General features: G+C 38.3%; 1 protein-coding gene across 7 annotated transcripts in view; it reads left to right on the top strand.

Annotated features, from left to right (window-relative positions):
- The window catches only part of GMDS (GDP-mannose 4,6-dehydratase), a 783,240-nt gene that overhangs the window by 321,365 nt on the left and 448,322 nt on the right, over positions 1 to 13,553 (top strand). The gene's annotated exons all lie outside the window — the stretch shown is intronic.

Below are 13,553 nucleotides of genomic sequence, written 5' to 3'. Positions count from 1 at the left end.
AATTACTTATTAATTCTCTGTTTATCTTCATTCATTCAACTTGAAAAAGAAAACAGTATTCCAGTTTTACACTTTTCATTGGAAGGTCTTACCAAGCATGCTTTCAACGTAAGTATTAGGAAGTGTCTATCTGCATGCGCAGAAATAAGTAGTATGGTAACATAGTGGTTAAGTGTTGGGCTGCTAACCAAAAATCGGCAGTTTGAATCCACCAGGTGCTGCTTGGAAACTCTATGGGTTAGTTCTTCTCTGCCTTATAGGGTCACTATGAGTAGGAGTCAACTTGATGGCAATGGATTTGGTTTTTGGTAATGCCAATTTCTAGAAGTCCCTTATTCATGTAGACTTGACTTGTAGAATTTATATATTTTTTTAAACTCTGAATCAGTTGAACATTCAGTATTGTTTCTTTGTTGTTGTTATTGTGTGCTGGGTCAAGTCGATTCCAACTTGTAGTGACCCTACAGGACAGAGTAGAACTGCCCAATAGGGTTTCCAAGGAGTGGCTAGTCGATTTAAACTGTGGACCTTTTGGTTAGCAGCTGTAGCTCTTAACCGCTGCGCCACCAGGGCTCCATTCTTTCTTTAGATTCCATTAAACAGACACAGAAATTACTATGCTTCTATAGATTAAATCTCAAAACAAATTTGAAATTAGTTTTATATTTAGAAGAATTATCAGGAATTTTTTTGTTTGTTTTTCAGAAAACCATATTTGTTTGTGTTGGCTTGTTGCCTTTTCATAGTTGTTTGAGACTGTTAGCAACATACCTTCCTGTTCCTAATAATAGATGTTAAAAAAGAAAATGCTCACTCCTATCATTGCTTGTGATTTACTGAAGCATGAGAACTCTGTAAAACATGTACACTCTTTACAAAGTAAAAATTATCTGTATAATCTAATTCTAAGACTTTTTTTAAGACGTTTTATTAAATTTCACTATCATTTAGCCTTTTAGCCTGAGAAAACTGAGAAACTCAGGGTTTTAAGCTGTTTCATGCCCACCAACTAGTAATGCTTATAATGAAATTTTATGTGACTATAGAGCCACATAATTAAACCAACCAGTCATGAAGAAAGATTAAAGTGACAGGTTTATAAAGATATCTTTAATGTCAGTGTTTTTATTTTATAATTTCACCAGTCAAAATTTCCTGTAATGGACTGTTAAAGCATTAGAATCTAACCTTTCATCTCTTGTGCTCAAAAGGAATACAAGTTAACAAGAAGGCAGAAATGTTTATTAATTTTGTCATTCTGGATGTGATTATTAGAGGGAAAGGCACAGGTGAACCTGAGCCATCTTGTCCATAGCACGTGGTGTGCTGGGTGCCCAGGGTGTCTGTTCAGAAAATGATAACCCTAAGCCTTTTCTCACAAACACATTTATATACATTATTTGGTTTTCTGTGTTTTCCCCCTCAACTTTTCATTTGCAAAAAAAAATAAATAGAAGTCAGTTGTTGTGGATCAGGAGAGTAAAGATAAATTTACAAATGACTCCCTCTCAAAATGCTCTCTTACTATAACTGTCTGCTATTTGCATACCTTGTAATGAGAACTGTTTTTTGTCTTGGCTGATGTTAATCTCTTTCTTCTTTTAAAAAGGTATTTAAAAAGTAGTTTTTCTTCAAAAGTCCTATCCCTCACTCCTGATCCTTACCCCATCCCCAGGCCCACTGTTAACATTCCTTCAGAAATTTTCCATTTATTTTGATTTTTAACATAAAAATCTATATATATTGCTCTGCAGTTACAGCTTTTGTTAAACATTTGTTAAAAACTTGACCTCGTAACATTCGCAATTTTGTTTTTTCTTAATTATATACCTGGAAATTAGTGATATCCCATTGTTTCGTTCATTTATATAATCAAGTAATGAAAAATACACAAGTAGATGTGGAAAGGATGTGATACTTTGATTAGCTGTCTGATACCCAATACCTATAACATAACTTGGAATTTGATAAATTAATTTTTCTATTGAAGAAATCTTCCAACAGTATTCCCAGATTAATTGTTGTTTACTGAGGAGATTTTGTTACCAGGCTGAGAATTCCTTAATGGCAGGACTGTGTCGTATTCTTAAATATCCAGCATCTCTAACAGTGCCTGTCTGCTAATAAGCATTTTGTAAATAGTTTTTAAATGAAGAATAAATAAATACCTCGTTTCAGTAAAACTTTACTGACTTGAAAGCTTGTTGTGTTGTTAAGAGCCATCGAGCTGGTTCCAACTTATAGTGACCCCATGCACAGCAGAACAAAACGCTGCCCAGTCCTGCGCCATCCTCACAACTCTTGCTATGTTTGAGCCCATGTTGTAGCTACTGTATCAATCCATCTTGTTGAGGCTCTTCCTCTTGAAAGCTAGGTGATCTGAATTGGAGAACAATAGGAATTTATAGGATAGTTTTAAATAAATGTGGCTTTATTGATTTCACACATATATTAATTAAGTTCACAAGCAATTTTGAAAATTCACCCCATTGATATACTTTAATAAAAACATAAGATTCTTTTTTAATTAATAATCTTAATTTGTGGGCGTACACATTGCTGAGGCAGTTAGCGTGAGTTTATTTTGTTCAGTAGGATGAACATTGATACGTCAGCTCTTATTACATGAAACAATTTTTTCATAGATGGAGTAGCAGGAAATCTCAATCCAGCCCAAGATAAATAATCACAAATACTCAATTAATAGATCCCGAAAAGATGCATGTATTTTTGAAACATGTTAACCAAAAGGTCTACAGTTAGAATCCACCAGCCACTCCTTGGAAATCCTGTGGGGGCAGTTCTGCTCTGTTGTGTAGGGTCACTATGAGTCAGCAACTGGTTTTTTTTTTTTAATCCTTTTTCTCTAAAGAAAAATAGTTAACAAAGAACATTTGACTGCATGAATATTATTCCATAAGAATTTCTGACTTTAAGAAGTATATTCTAGACCAGTGGTTGGCAAACAATGGCACGCAGGTCAAATCAGCCCATTGTTTTTTTTTCCCCCCCAGCCTGTTTTTTTTAAATAAAGTTTTATTGGAACATGGCCGTGCCCATTTGTTGATATATTGCCTACAGCTGTTTTCACACTACAGCGACTATCTGGCCTGCCATTCCTAAATTATTTACTGTCTGGCCCTTTACAGAAAACATTTGCCAACCCCTGCTGTAGACAGCCTTGGAGACTAATAGCTCTCTGCATTCTCAGGCTCCTCGTCCATTTTTGTGTACAGATATTTCAAGAGTAACCTATTGTTTGCTGCTCTGTAGATTGCTGCTGGCTGATGGACCTCTTCCAGGCCTCTTCCATTGTAGACTTTTTTTATCCAAGCTCTAGGAAAGTGTTTTTCTTTTTTCCCATGACTCAACTAAATCTGACATGTGACTCTACAAGTACCCTGTGGATGTCTTCTGCATTTTGAATCCGTGAGAAATTGAGTGCTGTGTCATGTTCAGGAAGGTCCCATTAAGTTAGTGGAGCAGGAAAGGAGGGAGGGAGCACATGGGAGGGCGCTGCGGGCTTGGGGTAGAAGTTAAAGAAGGCTTCTTTGATTCTTTCTCGGGGCAGTTCAGTGACATCAGGCACGCTGCTGAACTCCTGATCCTCAGTGTCTTTAGCCTTAAAATTGCAAAATGTCCGACCTACCTACCACAGTGTCAAAAAGGTAGAGAATATGAAATTCCTTTATAGTATAAACAAGTTTAAGTAAGGTATTACGAAGGGTGAGAAAATTTATGCACAGAACACGAAATCTCAATTAACTGGGACTCAGTGAAATGATTTTCTAAAGACTTTCCCTCGGTAAGTATAATTTTGTCAGCCAGGAGGCCAGCATCTTTTGGAACTCTGAATTTCTGGTGAGTTAGTACAGTGTTATAGCATAGCGCCCCTCCCCCACCATGGGGTCTGAGGCAGGACCCCAGGAGCATTAACATGTGTGTGGTGAAGCATGAACAGTCAAACCAAGCAGCACAAAGACTATAGGTAGCTAGGTGGGTTTGTGCCAAAATGTCAGAAAACTGAGTTTGTTTCCAAACTTTTTGGATTTTGGAGTTGCATGAAAGAGACTGTGAGTCTGTATGACAAACACACAATTAAGAGAGTCTTGAGGAGAACAATTCCAGTCCTACTGCTCAAATCTGCATCTATATATACTTTATTTTCTAGATGCATTATTACTCAGAATAATACATATTCAGAACAGCTAGATCCTCAACATCCAAAAAACTTTCAACTGGGTGTATTGTGGATTTCTCCCAAGGAGAAAACCCTGGTGGCATAGTGGTTAAGAACTACTGCTGCTAACCAAAAGGTCGACAGTTCAAATCCACCAGGTGTTCCTTGGAAACTCTATGGGGCAGTTCTACTTTGTCCTGTAGGGTTGCTATGAGTCGGAATCGACTCAATGGCAGTGGGTTTGTTTTGGGTTTTCTTTCTCCCAAGGTAGCAAGGTAGCTTTTTAGGAAAGATTTCCAACAAATATTAAAACCCAAGAGAATCAATAATTAATCAGTCCTCAGACAGAATCGCTGAAGTATTTTATACTTCTGTATTCTAAACCCACTGCCGTGGAGTTGATTCTAACTCATTGTGACCCTGTAGGATAGGGTAAAACTGCCCCACAGGGTTTCCAAGGCTGTAGTCTGTGGAAGCAGACTGCCACATCTTTCTCCTGTGGAGCGGCTGGTGGATTTGAGCTGCCGACCTTTCAATTAGTAGCAGAACACTGTAACCACTTTGGTACCAGGGCTCCTTTCTGTACTCTAAACCAAAAACCAAGCCCGTAGCTGTCAAGTCAGTTCCAACTCATAGCGGCCCAGTAAGGATAGCATGGAACTGCCCCATGGGGTTTCCAAGGCAAGGCTGGAGTCTTTACGGAAGCAAATTGCCACATCTCCTCTTGCAGATTGGCTGGTGGGTTCCATTTGCCCACCTTTCAGTTAGCAGCAGGGTACTTAACCCCTGCACCACCAGGGCTCCTTTTTCTGTACTCTAGTGACCATAAAAATGAGTTTAAATTTGCTCTAAAGTGAAGTTTTGGAACCAAGGGAATTAGTAATTGACTTAAGATCCATAGCACAGTAATCCCTCTCCTGAGTTTTGATTCTTTCTCATTATGTTTTTAACTGTCTTATGTGTCTTTTCCCTATTCTAATTCCTTGTGATTTTTTCTTTTCTTTTGCTTCTTCCCTTCTTTCTTCAGATTTATTTCTTTAGTTGTGTTTTGAGAACTTTATACTACTACTAAAAAAAAAAAAAAAAAATATTTTTTTTTTTTAACTACTAGAGATGGTCAAAATCACGTGTGGCTGGCACAAGATCAGCAGTTGGAAATCACTGAACTAGTGAATGAAGTCAGTAACCCACAAACTGGTTTCTATGTTCATTGGGTGGCCCTCCAGTCATCCTAATGCAGGATCGTGGATAAGCTATGCTTTAGGTTTGTTCTTTACAAAACAGACATACTTTAATAAATTTCACACAAATTAATAATGAATGATAGTGAAAATTCTAGAATTCTATGTACATAAAGACATGAAAGTGTATATATCAGTCTGTGTTTTGTGAATAACGTTTTCTAGGTATCATGTCACAGGAGGTCACTATGAGTCAGAATTGACTCAAAGGCACTCACCGGCAACAACAGGTATCATGTAATGATTTTCACAGATATTAATAAGGTGCTATTATTTTTTTTATTATTATTTATAGGCACACACCTTTTTAAGATTAAAAAGGTACTATCTGTTCTTAATTAAAAGGTTGATTATTTCGTGAGTAAATTGCACAAAAATGAATATGTATCTAAAAAAAATTTTCACTCGTATTTTTTATTCAAACTTAAAAAATTCATAGTCTGATTGTCTTATTTACATATCTCTGTGTCTGTATTTATGCAAATATAGTATTCTATTTGTCACAAATGTGGCTATGGTGATACCATTCTCTTGGAAGTACAGATTTATATAATCTCCTGAAATAGAAAAAAAAAATTTTTTTTTTTTTCCTATTTAGGATATAGAGGCTTTTGTTTATTGGTCAGAACTATTTAATTTCTGTAAGTAAAATGACATACACAAAAGATTTTTTTTACATTTCTTGCTAAATTTCTTTGAAAAGCTAGTTATCAAGGCTGATAGCATAAGGATGTTAATTATATTAAACTATTTATTGGAAAAACACTGAGAGATATTTTCATTGCTTTCAAATAGCTTGTGAATAAGTATATTAGAGTTTTTTTTCAAATATAGTGTTTATAATAAAATTTACTCTTAAATTTAAAATTATTCTACAAATTGGAACATTATAAGCAAGGCTATTTAGTAAAATTAGTAATAATCTTTCTAGTTCTAATTGTTGGGGCCCTGGTGGTGTTATGTTAAAAGGTAAAAAGTAACAAAAACTAAGGTAAAACAGCTGATCTTTAATTGCCTGGAGCAACAGAGGAAGAAGGAGAGTCAGGACTAGGAGGAGGAAATGGAAATGCATGGCTAACTGGCTTCGTGAACAACTGCCTCCCTTGCCATGAGAGCAGAACTGGATTGTGCTCGGCTACCATTACTGAATGTTTTGATAAAGATTCTATTGCAGAATCCTTATCAAAAAGGGTAAAATTACAGAACAGAAGCTCAAATCTCATCACATCCAGCTTTTCTGAAGATATTGAGGCTGGATGAATCCCCAGAACTATTGTTCTGAGATAATCTTTGAACCTTAACCCAGAAATATCCCCTGCAGTCTTCTTTAAAGCAAACAATAATTTAGTTTAATTAGTAAGGATTGTCTGCCTTGAACATTGTGCTTTTTTAAAGAACTATCTATACGGGATCAGATTGATAACAGCAATTTGAAAGGTTAGATGAGCTTAGAGGGCAGTGAGTTTATGTTAATGGGGAGGAACAATTCAGAAAAGGAGGGAAAGAATGGTTGCACAACCTCAAGAATATGATTAACATCACTGAATTGTATGTGTTGAAATGATTGAATTGACGTGTGTTGCACTTTCAACAACGGCAAAAAGTAAATTATTTTAAAAAGTTACAAAAACACCTACTACTCACCATCTAAATAATTAAATGTTTTTGCTTATTATGTTTTTGAAATGTTTTTAATTTTCTAATGTAGCATTTTAATTTCTGTAATGATTTTCTCAGTTATTCTTTAGTTTTAGTGGTTGCTGTATATATAGTATGTGTTTACTACTTATACCTTAAACCAAAAAAATCAAGCCCGTTGCTGTTGAGTTGATTCTGGCTCATAGCGACCCTATAGGACAGAGTAGAACTGCCCCATAGTGTTTCCAAGGAGTGGTTGGTGGATTTGAACTGCTGACCTTTTGGTTAGCAGCCAAGCTCTTAACCACTGCACCACCGGGGCTCCACACCTTAAGAAGCTTCAGTTTAAACTGTCTTAAGTCCAGTAATATATAGAAACGTTACTCCTGTATAGCTCTATTCCTCCTGTGCACCACCCCCCCCCCACCATTTTTGTGCTATTATTGTTATACATAGTAAGCGCTCCTTGGAAACTCTATGGGGCAGTTCTACTCTGTCCTATAGGGTCGCTGTGAGTCAGAATCGACTCACGGCACTGGATTTTTTATAGTACATCTGTTAATGTTAAAAACCCAACAATACATTGTTGTAATTACTCCTTTACCATCTGTTACCATTCCCTTAGCCCTGTAATAGACTGGCATGCTTTGCCCCCACCCACCCCCTTTATGTTGTTATCAGCAAATGTATTACACATATACTGCATCTTTGTGTTACAGGCCTGACAATAAAAAAAAAAAAAAATACGTTATATAAATATATATACACCCACTCCTCTCTTATCAACATGGTTAGGTTCCAGGACCAGGATGAGTAAAAAAATTGGTCTTATGAAAACATGGAGGATTTTTTTTTTTTTTTGTCCGATTTTTTTACTTAGAAAATATGATCACAGACATAATTTAGAGTTTCTGGTGTGCTCATCACTGTGACGAGTCCAGTTATGGATTATTCTTCTGAGGAGAAGGAGGCTTGGAGGAGAAAAAGCTAGATAAAGCCGGGCTGTGTGACTGGAGGGCCCATGGCTTAACCACTTCACCTTCCTCCTCTGCTGGGTCAGAGCTTTCCTCATGGAGCCGGCTGCAGGGCTCCACTCCCACCCTTTCAAGCCCTGCATTCACAGTCTCAGACAGAGCCTGCTCTGCTTTCTGTGCCTGGCAAGTCACCAGAGTCACCAAGGTTCTGGGGCTTCCTATGAGGGCGCTGGGAGTCTGGCTGCACACTTAGTCCCACCGAGGCAGGGGCTACAGGCCCAGTTCGGCTTACTTTGTTATGTCATTAGACTCAAAGGTGTGTCTTCCAAACACCTTCTCCAATACCTCTTTCTTTCCTCCCTTCCCACCCCACAGCAGTTTTGAGCTGCAGGACCTCAGGCTGCATAGTAGCTGGGAGCCCAGTACAGACACGCACTGGCTTGGTGCTGCCTGAGCGTCTGCCCAGGGGCCGTGGCCGCAGAGGAGGCTATGGCCCCAGAGGAGGCCAGCCCCGTGCAGCAGCTGGACACAGCACCGCCGCCAGCAGGAGGAAGGAGCGCAGGCGTGGTACAGCACAGCCTGGCTTCCTGGAGGCCACCTTGACCCTCCTTGAGAAAGGGGACACTCTGCATCCATTCGTTGCCTTCCATGCCCACCGGCGCATTAATGCACAGCATAGTCAGATAGTAGATTTTTTACTATTGTAAATGCTAAATACCAGGTAGCGGGATAGTCGGTAAGTGAGGAGTGGGTGTATATGTATGTTACACCTGCTGTTCCACTTGCATGATCTCTATCAATCTGTTTTCAAATTTGCTAATTCTTTCTTCTGTCACATTCCATCTATTGCTGAGCTCCTATAGGGAACTGTTTATAGAGTATACAATTGCTTTTTGAGTTGATTAAGAAAGGAGAAAAAATTCATTTATAATGTCTTTTTTGGGTTTTTTTTTTCCCTATAATTACATAATTACTTTTAATGGTGTATGTTTGTGTATGTGTATGTGTGTGTGTGTGTATTCAAATTACTGACTTTTGGCTACTTGCTTTGGGCATGAAGAACTTCTTTTAGTATTTCTTGTAAGGTTGATCTTATAACAACATTTTTTTTTTTTAACCTGAAAAAGGATTTATTTCTCCTTCAGTTAAATGACATCTTCACTGGATATAAGATTCTTCGTTGACAGTGTTTTCCTTTAAGAACTTTGAGTGTGTTATCCCACTGCCTTTTAGCCTCTTGTTTCTGCTGAGAAGTCCTCAGTTAATCACATGGGCATTTTCTTGTGAGCGATGGACTGTTTTGCTGCTTTTGAGATATTCTTGTTTTTGATTTTCAGCATATTTACTATGTTGCATCTGTTTGTGGGCCTCTGTGTTTATATTCCTTAGCTTCTTTAATCATGCTTTGCTTCAGTTCTGTGAACGTATTTATTATGGCTATTTGAAATCTTTTGTTAAATCTGACATCTGGCCACTCCCACGGGCAGTTTCTGTTGCCTGCTTCTTTTCCAGTTTTGGGTCATACTTTACTGTTTCTTAGCATTTGTCATAATTTTTTTTGGAAACTGGACATTTTAGACAATATAGTGTGACAACACTGTGTACTGACACCCCCACCCCAACCAGGGCTTGTTATTGCTATTTGTTTAGTGGCTGGCTAGTTTGTTTTAGTGAAACCTGTCCACCCTACGTTACTCCCAAATGTTAAGACTTTGATGTTGCGTCTCAGGGAGGCTCAGCTTTGGGTAAGCCCATAGTCACCCTGCGACAGCCGTGATACTGGTAGTGATGTCTTCTGCTCTTTCCTGACCACACCCAACTGACTCTACCAATTGCCAGCCTGTAGTTCTATTGTTTTCAACAATGTCCTGGGGCATAATTCCTCTACAAATTAATCAAAGTGTAGCTCCTTATGCGGAATAGTTTGTGAAGTCAATATTTCTACTGACCCCAGGAGGGTTCTTCTAAGCTGTCTTATTTCTTGGTTCTCTCCTACAAAATAGGAGGCCTGCAGTCTAGGCGGCATCTTCATTAGATCCACAAATGTTCTAGTTCCCTTTCACCATAGCCTCTACTGTTATTGAGAGCACCTTAAACTTCTCCATGCTGTCTGGCACACGTGCTATCTGGTCTATTCCTGCTTCTTCCCAGAAAAAATCTCTGCCAGGGCTCTGGAGCTGGGTGTGGGGACAGTAGCATGCTTCTGTCTGAGTGACATTCGGCTCTAGGAGCAGAGGACTCAGTAGGGGGTCAGTAGCCTGGGATCCCCTCCGCTTTCTTCTCCTGGTATAGAACCGTCATGTTACAAGCCTGGGAAGGTTTATCAGAGCCTGGTGCTCTCAGCGTGCCATGCCCAGTGCAGCACCTCTGTTCCACTAGTGGTAATTGGGTTGGAGAAAGGAGTCTCCACCTCGCAATACAGTCCGCTGGGACTCAGCCTCAACAATAGGCAGCCGGTGGCAGGATGAGAAACACTGAAGTCCTGCCCCTTCCAGGAAGAAAGCCCTCTGACTGAGAGCTGGGGGAGAGGGAGCCCGGTGTTCTTAGCTGCAGCCTTCTGGGATGAAGTTTGTACCTTGATGAGTGGGCAAAGGGAGGGAGGGAGCAGTCTTTGTTCAAATACCAGACGCAGTCATCTTTCATAGATTTTCTTGAATAGATGTTTCTTCATTTGCTGTCTTTCCTTAAATGGTTGTTTTAAAATGGCTGTTTTTAAATAAATTGCACCAGTTTCACTGGGAAGCAGATCAGCAGTGGACCTTCTTGCACGGTCAAGTAACAAGTCCATCTTCTCAGGTGGGTTGAGACCAGTTGATGCCTCTTAGATGGCCACTTGCTAGCTTTTGAGACCCCAGATGCCACTCACCAAAGTTGGATGCAGAATGTTTTCTTAATACGCTTTGTTATGCCAGCTGACCTAGATGTCCCCTGAAACCATGGTCCCCAGACCCCCACCCCTGCTACTCTGTCCTGCAAAGTGTTTGGTTGTATTCAGGAAACTGCTTAGCTTTTGGTTTAGTCAGGTTTAGAGTGTCTCGTAGTTTTCTTTGTATAAGTCTTTTATGTCTCTGGTAAGATTTTGTTCCTAAGTATTTTATCTTCTTGGGGGCTATTGTAAATGGTATTGATTTGGTGATTTCCTCTTCGATGTTCTTTTTGTTGGTGTAGAAGAATCCAACTGATGTTCGTATGTTTATCTTGTATCCCGATACTCTGCTGAACTCTTCTATTAGTTTCAGTAGTTTTCTGGAGGATTCCTTAGGGTTTTCTGTGTATAAGATCATGTCATCTACAAATAGAGATACTTGTGCTTCTCCCTTACCAGTCTGGATGCCCTTTATTTCTTTATCTAGCCTAATTGCTCTGGCTGGGACCCCCAGCACAATGTTGAATAAGAGTGGTGATGAAAGGGCATCCTTGTTTGGTTCCCAGTTTCAAGGGGAATGCTTTCCAGTTCTCTCCATTTAGGATGATGTTGGCTGTTGGCTTTGTATAAATGCCCTTTATTATGTTGAGGAATTTTCCTTCTATTCCTATTTTGCTGATAGTTTTTATCATGAATGAGTGTTGAACTGTGTCAAATGTCTTTTCTGCATCAATCGATAAAATCATGTGGTTCTTGTGTTTTGTTTTATTTATATGATGGATTACATTAATTGTTTTTCTAATGTTGAGCCGTCCCTGCATACCTGGTATGAATCCCACTTGGTCATGGTGAATTATGTTTTTGGTATATTGTTGAGTTTATATTGGTTAGAATTTTGCTGAGGATTTTTGCGTCTAAGTTCATGAGGGATATAGGTCTGTATTTTTTTTTTTTTTTTTTGTGGTGCCTTTACCTGATTTTGGTATCAGGGTTATGTTGGCTTCGTAGAATGAATCTGGGAGCATTCTATCCTTTCCTATGCTCTGAAATACCTTTAGTAGTAGTGGTGTTTACTCTTCTCTGAATGTTTGGTAGAATTCTCTAGTGAAGCCATTGGGGCCAGCGCTTTTTTTTGTTGGCAGTTTTTAAATTACCTTTTCAATTTCTTCTTTTGTTATAGGTTTACTTAGTTGCTCTACCTCTGTTTGTGTTGGGTCAGGGTAGTATTGTTTTTCTAGAAATTTGTCCATTTCCTCTAGGTTTTCAGATTTGTTAGAGTACAATTTTTCATAGTATTCTGTTATGATTCTTTTAATTTCAGTTGGGCCTCTTGTGATATCGCTCATCTCATTCCTTATTCGGGTTGTTTGCTTCTTCTCCTTTTTTGGGGGGGGGGGTTGGCCAATGATTTTTCGATTTTGTTGATCTTTTCAAAAGAATTAGCTTTTGGTCTTGTTTACTCTTTCAATTTTTTTTATGCTCTCTATTTCATTTAATTCTGCTCTAATTTTTATTATTTGCTTTCTTCTCGTGCCTAAGGGCTTCTTTTGCTGCTCTCTTTCTATTTGTTCAAGCTGTAGGAATAATTCTTTGATTTTGTTCCTTTCTTCTTTTTGGATGCGTGCTTTTATTGCTATACATTGACCTCTGAGCACTGCTTTTGCTATGTCCCAAAGATTCTGGTAGGAAGTGTTTCCATTTTCATTTGATTCTATGAATTTCTTTATTCCGTTATTAATTTCTTCTATAACCCAGTAGTTTTTGAGCAACATGTTGTTCACTTCCCATGTGTTTAATTTTTTTTCCTTGCTTTGTCTTTTACTGATATCTACTTTTATTGCTTTGTAGTCATAAAGGATGCTTTTTAATATTTTGATGGTTTGGATTCTCTTAAGGCTTTGTTTATTTTCTAATATGTTGTCTATCCTGGATAATGTTCCTTGATCATTGGAAAAGAAGGTATACTTGGCTGCGGTTGGGTGGAATGTTCTGTATACGCCTATGAGTTCAAGTTGGTTGATTGTAGCATTTAGATCTTCCATGTCTTTATCAAACATCTTTCTGGATGTTCTGTGCTTCACTGAAAGTGGTGTTTTGAAATCTACTATTATTGTGGAGCTGTCTCTCTTTTCAGTGTTGTTAGAGTCTGTTTTATGTATTTTGGAGCCCTGTTGTTTGGTATGTAAATATTTCTTATGTTTACATCCTCCTGGTATATTGACCCTTTAATCGTTACACAGTGTACTTCTTATCCTTTGTGGTGGGTTTTACTTTAAAGTCTATTTGGTCAGAAATTAGTACTTCCTCCCCTGCTCTTTTTTGATTGTTTTTTGCCTGATATGTTTTTTTCCATCCTTTGAGTTTTAGCTTGTGTCTTTAAGTCTAAGGTGTGTCTCTCGTAGGCAGCATATAGACAAATTGCGTGTTTTTTTTAATCCATTCTACAACTTTCTCTTTATTGGTGTGTTTAGTCCATTTATATTCAGCATAATTATGGATAGAAAAAAAAATTTTTTTTTTATGAGTTCAGTGCTGTCATTTTAATGTCTTCTTTTGTGTTGTTGACAGTTTCTTTTTTCCACCGAATTTTCTGTGGTGCATCATTTTTCTTTATATATTGCCTTTTCCTCTTTTTCATTGTTGTTGCCTTTGTA

The sequence above is a fragment of the Elephas maximus genome, chromosome 1, assembly GCF_024166365.1.
Source record: "Elephas maximus indicus isolate mEleMax1 chromosome 1, mEleMax1 primary haplotype, whole genome shotgun sequence".
Classification (NCBI taxonomy): Eukaryota; Metazoa; Chordata; class Mammalia; order Proboscidea; family Elephantidae; genus Elephas; species Elephas maximus.
The sequence above is the reverse complement of the archived record's forward strand: the minus strand, read 5'-3'. Positions and strand labels throughout refer to the sequence as shown.